A 12,735-nucleotide genomic window follows, 5' to 3' on the forward strand; every position below is an offset into this window, starting at 1 on the left:
AAAAGTATTAAAAGAATGCATTGACATCGTGTTCTGATATATTCTAAAAGTTTCAAATGTCTAGTTAGTCGGTAAGTTAGTTAAAAATCGATTGCAAGATTTGTACTGGATAAACAACCACCGGACAAACAAGAATACGGCCTAATAAAAACGTTGTAATAAAATATACTATGTGAATACGGTGCCATACATAAAGTATGACGATATAAGTGTCAGATGTAAACGTAGCATTAGATACTCTGAAACTTAAGAGGTCATAATATGACAGCACGCAAAACAACAAGAGCTTAACCTGGACATGCAGGACCTTCAGGATAAAACCATATTTACATATTCAGTATCCATGTTTCCATAACGTAAAACTATACTGAGAAAACATATTCAGTATAATACTTCGGCAATTAGATTATTTGTTATATTATTAATATACTGTATTCACCGCTGAGATCTGACAACGAAGACAATGGCGTCATCAATAATATTTATTAAACAAATACTACATACATCAAAATATGTTTATTGATAGATATTTATTATAATTATCATAATAAACTTTTAATGCATTTGTGGTGTCGTAAATTAATTTACCTAAATATGTTTCTTAATAGTATTTTAATGTCTGGAAATTACGTTGTAAAATTTGTGTACTGAATACTCTGGGGATAATTTGACACGCTAAGCCATTCGAGTTTCGGAAGAAAATACTCTATCCTAGACACCTGAGAACTGAGTACCACCTGCATTCTGCTGGCGTCTTAAGCAACTTTGTAAGCATACACGTGAATTTTATTTGTACGAAGACAAACCACATACTAAATCCTCTATTATAAAACTTTGTACGGATAATATTTTATTCGTCATACATTTATTATATTTCGTCTTTAGTCTTCTAATAATATATGGCATAAAATTTATATTGTATCGTTCAATTTTAGTATTGTAATAAAGTATTATATTTTTTTTAGTTTAGGTCATGTGAAGATGCATTGAGAGAATTCAAATTGAAGCTAGGATTCAAACCAATATTATTTGAAACCTGCTTTAGTGAACAAACCATATGATTTACCATTACATACGAAAATTACTAGATTTTTTTTGTAAAGTTTATAATATAATACCAATGCTATTTAACCTAACCATCAGTTTGTGATGGTAAATTAGCAGTATGTTCATATTTATAACTCCTTTATTTTTCATTAATTAACTTTACCGCATTATTTTAAAATCGCAATAGGTTACAAAATTTAAAAATAGTAATTTTATAGAATATTTTATTGTGTCATTGTAATATAATGTACCTGTTCTATAATATAAAAAGCTAAACTAATGCGCCGGCTAGACGGCAACGACTTTTTGTGCGGTATTTATACCTAGTTTGTGCAAAAAATACCGATCACTTTTACAGCGTTTTTCGGTTTGAGCGAGCTACAGTTTTTCCGTCCATACACACGGGCTTCCCGATACAAACCGGTTTGCGCAGGTAAGCTTGTAGTAAAGCATGAGCGTCTAGCCGACAGAAAGATCGACAACATTTTTCTATTTCTCATTCACTGCTAACTAGATAATGATTTTTTAATTACCACCTTTAAAATGCACGTTAATTACATCGATTGGTCGCCTGGTCATTACGCGCCAGGTGCGTCTTCAGCGTCCAAAGTATTCAGTTGTTTTATACCACTCATAAATACCTTTCGCCTACTTCATATTATTGTAATGTATATCCAGAGACTAAAACTTCAGCACACATGTACTAATGCAATTACAATACATTGTATGTATCATAATATGGGGGTGGTTCAATACTCCAAACACGGATTCTTCATATAACTATTAATGATATTGATCTGAAGCTTTCAAATCGTCACAATATACATAATATTTTTTTTTATTACTTCAAAAAAAACATAGGTATTATCGAGTTATTTTTCGAGATATTTGAACCTAATCAGGCTCATTAGTGCGCGTTGGTATTTTACGCGTGTAGCAAAAGTGCTAGTGGCTTCATAACAGTAGTCGTGTAGGAGGTCGGATTGGAGGCTCAAGGTAGCCTCAGGGGTGGAAACCTACCAGATAAAAGTATTTAGTTGTAACAGAATAATACAAGTAGTGCGTTAAAATAGTACCAAATAAAAACTTTGCATTGTAATAAGTCATCATATGATCTTTCAGTGTATGTCTGCTTACGTAAGAAGGATTTTGAATCTGCATTCGTGTTTTGCGGAACGAGAATTATATAAATGCGCTTTGTCTTTCTAGAAATCCATGATACTTTATCTGTTATACTCAAGGGAAAATAAAAATAAATAGAGAAAGTTTATCTGGTATCTTTTATGATGTTTCATTATCTGCGAACATAATACTCGCTGGGTTGGAATACTATTTAATATTTTATTTTCGTATTCCTATCTGAATATGATTTTCTACTGAGTTTACGATAAAAATCACTCTAATATATTCTGCATATCGTCGTGGTAAATGCAATAGGTCGTATTTCAAAAAAATTTCAATTTTGTTTTATTGCACCATAGTGACCAGCTCAGTCATCTACACTACCTCCAATAGGTCTTATGTCGTTAGACCAATAAGAAGTCGACTATCCCAACTCTTGCAAAAAGACGAACCGACACGTCATTGATATTGGTCACGCCAAATAGTCGTATGTCAGAGCTCATCATAATGATAGTAATGTTTTTGTTTGTTTTTATTCCTCGTTCTTGACTTTATACTAAAGAATTCGTCAAATAATACGATGAAAGTAATTAACCAATCACTGTTTTTTTTAAATCTACTTTTTAATTACATTATTGTTTTCAAGATAATTTCTACAGATAATCTAACATTACTTTTTGTCTCATTTATTTATTGCCAAAGTAATTATTTTTTACCAATCACGATTGACAGTTTTAATAAGACTGTTTATTTAGTTAAAAATTATTTTGTGAAAAGCTATCAAAATGATTAATGGAAGTCGTGGGCGGTACTTGGTATCTTTAGCAGTCAGCGACATTACTTCACCGGATAATAATGGTAAGAATAAATAAGATTATGTCGCCACAAACAATAAGATGTGGAGTGGAGATGATATTTTGCTGAGATGCATTAACGATTATGAAATTTAAAAATCATTATTGTCTTCAGGACCTCAAATAACCTATGGAGTAGTAGGAACCCCTGATGATATGGCGTTACAAGTTGAACCTGGGAATGCAGTGAAACTTGAATTGTTGGTCTTAGAGCATCCATTAGAAGTCACGTTTCAAAATATTGGTTCAGAAAGAGAACTCGATTTCGCTGAGGTTAATAATACTTTGACTGTCGAAACTCCAATTTTAGAACAAGCAGAATCATTGTTGAGGCAACCTTTGGACATAGAGATAGCAGAGAACATTGTATCAACACAATCAGCCCCGGGAGAAAATATAGATTGTGATATGACGATGACTGAATATAAGTGGCCCTGAACATTCACTATCTGACATCAGTAGTGACTCTGAAGCTCTGTATCAACCTGAATCAAATCAATCAAGCTAATCAGAAGACTTAGAGGAGTTTGCTATGCAGTCTGACACCCATGGTGACTTACTGAGCAAGTCAATCAAATACAACGAAAAGGGCAAAGCAATAATTGTAAAGAGTGGAAGAGGCAAAAAAACTCTTAATTTCGATTGCTAGGCAAGTCTTATGTAGGTTTTGAGAAGTGTGAAGAGTCCGACAAGTATAGACAGACGTCTAAAAAAGAATCTAAGACCATAGGTCCACGTTGTGGTGGGCATAGTGACATACTCAAAATAGTGGGCCAAAAACAAACTTTAAGTGCGATACAATCAGTGATGAACAACGCAGCTTGCTATTCACAAATTTTTGGAAGAAAACAAAATAAAACCACCTACCTACAAATTATTTTTCTAAAAAAGTATTCTTTTAAAACTGTTCTTTTTTCTTTTAAGTAGGTATTTACCTGCTCTATTTTTATGCAAATACTTAATTAAACTATGATATTTTCAAATAAATCTTTTTAAAAAAATATTGTATGTTTTGAATATTAGCTATTAATCTTTTCTTTTAAACATTGAAATTGTTTCTATACAAGTGCCTAATTAAACTGAGATTTTTAAACATATCTCCAATTATTGAAAAAAAAGATGTTTTCATTAGTCTAAGCTTACTTTTTAAACGTTTATGTACAAGTTTATAATAATATGTCTATATTAATATAATATTATATTTTGTTTCATTCTAAATACCTAATTTTAGTGTTTTCAATTTAGGTATGTTTACATAAAAATTGGACTTATGTCAACAAAAGTGGCCAACATTGACGAGCAAATAGTCGTATGTCAACATAACTTTCTAAATATTCATCTTAGGTCAAAATGATGATAATAGTCTTAACAGGGAACAAATTCAACTAAGTAAATAAATTTGTGAAAAAAAATCGGTGCAATGGGGTTAAGATGGGATAGTTTTTTGTCTCTCCTGAAAAGTTTGGTATCTTTGACATACGACCCATTGCATTTACCACGACGATATGTAATAATTATGTTATATTTTAATGAATAGAATAGCTTTTACATGACTTCTTATTACTCGAGTATGCAGAATGGTTATTACATAACTATATCACATATATCCAATTAACTGGAAGTAAAGTAATCATGACTCATAAAATGCAAAGACAGCGCTACATCATACATGGCGAATGATAACTTTTAGAATGAGGTAAGCTTTGGAGGTCTGAGAAAAAGAGCACACTCGTCAGTTACACGAGAAATAAAAGATAATACGATATTACCACTAATGAATAGGTACACACTAATTTAATAAAATTTCAAAAACTCTACAAAATTTTACAAAACGTTTATATCTTACATCAAAAACCATTAGATAAAATTTATTTTTATTTTTAAAACAATCTATATTTATTAACATGCGATTAAAAAGTTTTGACAACAATATTATGCTCGAAGGTTTTAGGTTCTGCGATAGAAGCTTACCATATTTCAAACAATTCGATAGACTGATTTAGGTAACGTGACGTAAGTCCATACGAAAAAATAACGCAATTCCTTGACAAATTTTTCGACATTTATTTACGTCAAGACAGATAGCGCGCTCTGCTATATTTTTTAAACCTTTGTCGATTGTTTTGTAATCTGTATAATACATTCTTACATATACGACATATTATGTCGTTGGCAAATTAAACTATTTTTATAGAATATAAAATAATCAAGTGATTATAATATATTATATATTATGTCAATATGCAATTAAAAAATATTTTTCTTGAGAAGGTAGGCTTTAAATAATCGCCTAATATGGAGTCTTTGCCACTGAGGTATATAGAATATTAAAAGAGCTATTTATTACCAAAACGAGATATAAATGCCTCTAAGAGTAAAATAAAGTATTTTATTATTAAATGAATAATTTTAAAGTTTTAAGAATTTAACACTCTTCATTGAACACACATACGTACTTTTAAATACCTTGCCTAAAAATATGTTGCCATTTTGATAATTATATGGTTTATTTCATCGTCATTAGGTAGTGTAATGATGGGTTAATTTGTTAAGAATATTTATGGTAACATCGATATAAAATAGAACTATTGAACCCAGTCAATAATTTAGTACCTGGCACTCGAACTTATCATATGACATTGTAAGAGATGTAATGATTAGTCGATATCAAACTTTTCAATCAAGCAGTTCACAAACAATCTCACAATAATTGAAGAATCATTCCTCGCATACTGTGTTTGTCCGATAATGACGTAAAACTATTAAATATTAAATCCACATAGATAACAAAACCAATAATATCTAAATATATCCTCATAATATAATATAGTGTACAAGTGCATACAATAAACAACTGTTTAAACAATTTTTTATTTAATAATCAAAAATGTATACATATAAAATAAAACTTAGCATACAAAATTAAAATAACAAACAACTACAAATGGTAATCCCGATGGAAAGTGTTGAATAACTTCATATTGTTCAAAATCGAGCCCGGTTTCTGAAGTGATTACTAATTATGTATTGTAATAAGTTAGCTCAATTAGTAAACCACATACACGTAAATCTAGTGGACATCAGTTCGAATCCCACTGGGCGTCGTATTTTTTCAAAAGATTTTTTCTAGTATTTATAATATATATTTTGTCTGAGGTATTTTCATATTATTATTTATGTTCAATTAAGAACGTTATATTCTCAAATCTTGTGAATTGTTCGTTGAATGAAAAAAATACTTTATTATGTAATATATCTTTATTATATAGTTGCGAAACACTGTAATTTTTTTACGAAGTTTAGTACGAATAGGATAAAATAAAAGAAAGATTCGTTGAATCACCAAATATAATAATATAACTGCATAATATAGAGAGATATACTAAAAATGTTATGAAACGAGCAAACTAGTGGAATGTAATCATATAAAGTTCGTGGTTTTATTGGGCATACAATATAGCTCTGCCATTGGCATACGAAAATAATGCAACAAATTATATTTAAATATTAAATATCTTACATTGATAATTTCCATAATAAATAAGTAGATAAATGTAAATTTAAGGCAACGGTTCTATACCTATGGGTCGCGACCCGAAATTGGGTCGATTGGCATATTTAGTGGGTTGCAAAGTTTTCTCAACAAAACTAAACAATCTTGACATAATAACATACTCCATATATTTTATTTAAAATATCATAAATTGAGGGGTCAAATGTTGTATTATATTTTTTGGTATAATAAATGCGCCACAGGATAATATTTAAGAATATCCAGTCAAAGTAACTGGATCGTCCAAAAGGCCAAGACTCGCCAAGGGTTTTAGTGCCATAAATGATGATGATGATCCTTTTCTTGATACTAAATCTTGAATTCAAAGAAATTTAGAGCTTGGTTTCATCTGCATTGATAATCGCGGAGTAGACAAACCACAGTGTATGTATATTATGTTGTAAATTATAAAGTAAATAATCATTGAAGTCGAATAAATTTAAAAGACATTTTAATAAGATCTAGTGTTATTACTAATAATATGTTTTGTCTTATTCAAAAAAAATTTTATGTGTCTTATTTTATTCATATTAATTTGGGTCACAAAACCAACATTATAACCATAAAATAAATTTATAAAACACAATAAAGACGTAAAGTTAATAAGAATCCTCAATACATCTAATATGATACAAGTTTAATAAAACCACGAGATTTCTTTCACAATATAATAAGTTTTAATATAATCAGATTTTCCTCTAAGTTTCTAAGTTCAAAGTAAAAGCCTTATAAATACCTAATTTCTTATAAACTTTATCCCTGACGTGAAAAAATTCCAATTTCATATTCATTAAGGTTTTGTTTGTGCTTTGATCCATATTTAAAATTCTGTTTAATGACACTTTGGCAGTCTTTTTCTAATTAAAAATCATATTTTCTTTAAAATTTTCACTGCTGTGTAAAATTTGGGATGGTGTTGTTGTTTTTTGGTATTATATCAGCTACGTTACATTTTTTTAATTTAGAAATAATTAATATTAAAATCTGAACGAATTTCACGTGCCGAATATTTTAGCCATTACATAGTAAACTTTCCTGGGATCAAAAGTCAAAAATCAGTGAAAAATAATACAATTTGATAAAAAAAATACTTTTTTGCATTAAATTTAAGTTTAACTGTAACTTTCTAACTAAAATTAAAAACGTTTCCACTGGTTTATTTCACCTGCTCTTTTTACCTATAATATTTGGAAAATACGTTATATATATTTAACTTTTGATTTAAAAAAGTTGATGGAATATACTAGTGTTTCTTATAATTTTGTTTTTTTTATTTCAGATCTTTTTTAAATCTTGTAGATTATACACTATATATAGACTATACACAAGTTGCAAACATCATTAAAACGTCAACTCCACTCAACGTACCTCCAAATAAAAATTAAAAATGAAACTCATATAACATGTTAAAATAAATTATGATGATTATTCGATTTGATATGACGATTATAGGTCTATGCCATTTATTACAACGATTATCTACACTATTTTAAGAGTCTCCACCTATATTATCACTTAATTTATACGTGCGATTTCTTCAATGTTTGAAATGTACTTTCAATGACAAAAAGTTGACAATCTATGAAATCGACCATTTATTTAATTTACGATCGATTTTTAAATATTATATAGATCATAATGCAATTATATGCAGGGTTCTCAAGTTCCTAATCTCTATTAACATTATCATAATTTCAAGTTGTCTCTTTGCATTTTAATACTGAAAAATTTAATTCCACTTGCATAAAAGGTAATCACGCTACTGACACTTTTATTCGAAGAGATACACCTTTGTCTCTTTGTGTCGCCATTGTTTGGTGACCTAACAAGTTGTAGTGGCACGATAACCCGTGACGTTGCACACTGCAACGTTTCAAAAAATATAGTATTTTGGTAAAACTGTTTTATACACGAATCCGCTCTCATAAGTGCATAATTCTGTGATTTAAAATATAAAGTGAAACTAGTTTATTCTGATAAAAATAACTAAAAAAATAAAGGCATGTAAAAATGCAAGACATATCTCAATTTTATTGATAAAACTCATGGAATAGATCTTCACTGAAATTAATATTGACTCGGTTATAAATAACGCGTACATTATATTATATTATTATTTATCTCATTATTATGTTACTTATATATTATTTTTATTTTCCGGTCCACAATTATATTTATAACAAGATAAATTATTATTTCATCCTTAGACATTCTTAATATTTAACAAAACCGTTGTAATACCATTTTTGTTTACATGTTGTGTTAATCACATATTCTTTAAATATGTTATAATTACTATAAACTTGATTTTATGACTATTTATTCGTATTTCAACATAATATTATATAATATAGTATACGCATGGAAATTATTATATTTTTTCATAAAAATTAATCAATTTCAAAGGTGCTGGTAGATTACGGATCTAAGGGGAGAGGATGCCAGACACTGACTTTTTATGTTGAGAGAGTTGGCGCGCACTGGAGACGGTTCGGTGTTCGTGCACTCACGCACTGATAAACGGAAGGTTCGGAATGTCACTCTCACGGTTTTACTTGATTTTGGGTTGAATTATGATGACAAGTTCAGGATGGATGATAGACGCGACGTTCACTCGAATGAAGGTCGAACAGATGTGTTTTGTCTGAGTCACTATGTGGTTAACGACGGCTCAGCTTTAACAAGCCTACACTTGCCCGTTGTCCAGATGTAACTGAATGTAACTAAAGGTTATTCGCAATCACGGTCGACTCATGACCCGTAACTGCTGTCGCCCTGGTCTTGTGACAACAATAAATAAGGATTCGAGGTAGGTGGGAAAATAAGAAATGACGGCCACCATAATTGGCCCAACCAAACTCCAACAGAAAGTTCTACCGAGTATATTTTATATCTCAAACAAAAAATGAAAGTGCTTTAAACACAGTTATCATATGAATCATAACTACTTGTGGCTTACATGGCACCGAATATTTTTATTTTCAAAATTCATACGGCAAGTCAAAAATATGAATATAATTTATATCCAGTCAAATAATTTCAACTCATCCCTCGTCCTTGTGCATATAAATTTCGTCGGAAACGGACTGTATGGAAACAGTTACAAAACTAGAATAGCTTACTTATATGTTCACTCGAGTGAAGGCGCCTTTTCACGACCGCGTTATGAGTCAGCTTAAATATGTTTTAAAATTTTATTCTTTGTGCTATAAAATAACTTGAAGTAACCATAATATTTTAATTATTATTTGGTAATGGAGATAGGCTGGACATATAGCTCGAAGAAGAGATAATCGTTGGACAAATTTAGTCATCCAGTGGTATCCAAGAGGTAAAAAACGTCCGCAAGGTAGACCTTGAGGCCGTTGGATCGATTAAATGATAAAGTTCTGCGGAAGTACGTGTCAACACAACGCACAGAACCGAGAGAAGTGGAATCAGCTTGGAGAGGCCTTTATCCAGCAGTGGAGAGATTCAGGCTGATGATGATGATGACACCATGATCATACGTATTTAAGTGAATAATTTCTCATTTTGGTGATGTATTCGTATTGAACACAAGTTAGTCTCGGGTATGTATATGAATATTATTTTAGTCGCTTCAATTTTAACCATGAATCCATAAGAGTACCTACTAATTGGACTCATTTTTTTGGCTTGAAACTATAATAATAGTCATGTAGTGCGCCGTGATGAGAAACTTTTTGTTTATTACGCCAGGGAACTTTTTGTCTATTTGATACGTTGTAGAATTGTTGCAGAAACTTTTTTAATTAATTCTGCATTTGCCCTCAACAATTTTACCACTTGTAATTGTGCCACACTGAAAGTTGTGTCTCTTTTGTCGTGAAAATTCTTCTTTATATTTAATTAGCTAGTAACAAAAAAACGTAATATAATATTACACGTACCCAATTACAATGAAAATACTTCTCTTGCAATACAATAATGATATAATTAAATCAAAACACAATACGTACTACTTGTCCCTCTTATTATAATATTAGTCAAGATCACTTTCTTCCGTTTCAAAGAGACATTGACAACTGATAAACAATATATAATAATGCAGATATTCATATATACTAGTAAGTTTAAAAGGGCAAATCATTCATCATCAGCATCATCATCATCAGCCTGAATCTATCCACTGCTGGATGAAGGCCTCTTCAAGATGCTTCCACTTCTCTCGGTCCTGTGCATTGCGTTGCCACGTACTTCCGCATAACTTTATCGTTTCATCGATCCAGCGGCTTCTAGGTCTACCTTGCGGACGTTTTGTACTTCTTGGATACCACTGGATGACTAGATTTGTCCAACGATTGTCTCTTCTTCAAGATATGTGTCCAGCCCATCTCTATTTAAGGCTTTTAATAAACTCTATTACATCGCAAACCCTTGTCTGCTTGCTTATCCACTCATTCCTCTTTTTGTACTTTCGCGTTATGCCCAGCATGCACCTCTCCATACCACGTTGTGCTACTCTAAGTTTCTGGATCTCTCTTTTACTTATGGTCCATGTTTCACACGCATATGTGATCACGGGAAGCACACACTGGTTGAACACTTTGCGCTTTAGGCACAGTGGAAGATCACTTTTGAAGATATTATTTAGGCGGCCAAAAGCACTCCAGCCTAACTTTACTCTGCGAACAATTTCATCTAGATATAAACAATAATCTGAAAAATTCTATATTCAATAAATCAATTAAATGTACTCAGCCTATCAGAAAACATTCTTATAATCATATTTAAATATGTACTGAAGCTGCATAAAGTAAATAACACGTTGTACGTACAGTGTACGTACTAAAAGGTACCCCGATGTATTGATTTATAACAAGTAGAATTTCGAGCTTGTAGTCTGTATGGGCGACATTGAAATGCGGTCGCCAAAAGTTACATTGATTTAGGCGCGAAAATTATCTCTGTATTGCTTTCTGATAAGTAAAATTTGTCAAAATGTTTTCGGGCGAATTGGTGTATAGTTTTTTTTGTCTAAGTTTTCTATCATATAGTCAAATGTCTCAATATATGATGAGATTGCTTACAGAACCTTACTAACATGGAGCTCATTTAGGCGACGGAATATTTTCTTCAAATGTGTTCTTCCACTGTGGTTTCAACGTAAAGTATTCAACTAATGTATGCCACCAATGAAACATGGACCCTTTATGTAAGGAAATGTGCATGTTGGGCCTAATATCACAAACTAAACCAATGGATAAGAAGGCAGATAAGAATATGCAATGTGACAAAAGTCTCCGAGTAGATAAAATGGCAATGAGATAGACAAATGCAGTGATACATTGGTACCCAACTACAAAAATATGTAAAAAAAATTATGTATGTAAATTTCCTTGTTTTGCGTAGATAAATAAATTAACTTGAAAAATATTTATGCCGCTATTCCATTTAGGTAAACCAAAAATCTAACATTGTATACCTACTGCTATCTACAAAGTGCCTGTATGCGGAGTTTGAAAACATTTGTGCGGACATTTTTACACACGTGTGCACCTACACGTACACACAGTAGTCGTATCGTTAGTAGTGGGTTATACATAGTATATGAATAAACATTTACTTTTCAATTTTAAAATAACAAAGTTGTTGGATTCCACCTTTATATATTTTTTTAGTATTTTAAAAACGCTAAAGAAATTTTGTGTATTATTAAAATAATGTTTTTTTATAAAATTTAATATAATGTACAGACGTTTTTATTTACTGCATTTTACAATGTAATATTCGTTTAAATGTTTCTACCGCTATATAAATGGCACGCAACACCGATGTGTACCGTTTAGTATTTCAGTAAAATTGTTAGGATATAAAAAAGCCTTTCATTGCACGTATGTATTATATGAAACATTTTACAACACTCCGGGGCGTGTTTATACATACGCAAAGTATTCTGATATTATTTCGAGCAAATACGGACTCGAAAAAAAATAGAGAAACAAGAATAATTGATGTCCTTTTTCATTTGAAATTCTTTATCTGAGTAAATTTCATAATAATATTAAATTTAACATCTCAATACTGTATGGGAGTGTATACTTTTAAGTAAAATTATCATTGATAACTAACTAACAAATAATCCAGTATATCGGATATTTTCAAAATGTGTTTTCCGCTGTATTCCTGATAACCGAA

This window comes from Rhyacophila brunnea, unplaced genomic scaffold (assembly GCF_057557595.1).
Source record: "Rhyacophila brunnea isolate RB1 unplaced genomic scaffold, BYU_Rbru_1.0 scaffold_10, whole genome shotgun sequence".
NCBI classification, from domain to species: domain Eukaryota; kingdom Metazoa; phylum Arthropoda; class Insecta; order Trichoptera; family Rhyacophilidae; genus Rhyacophila; species Rhyacophila brunnea.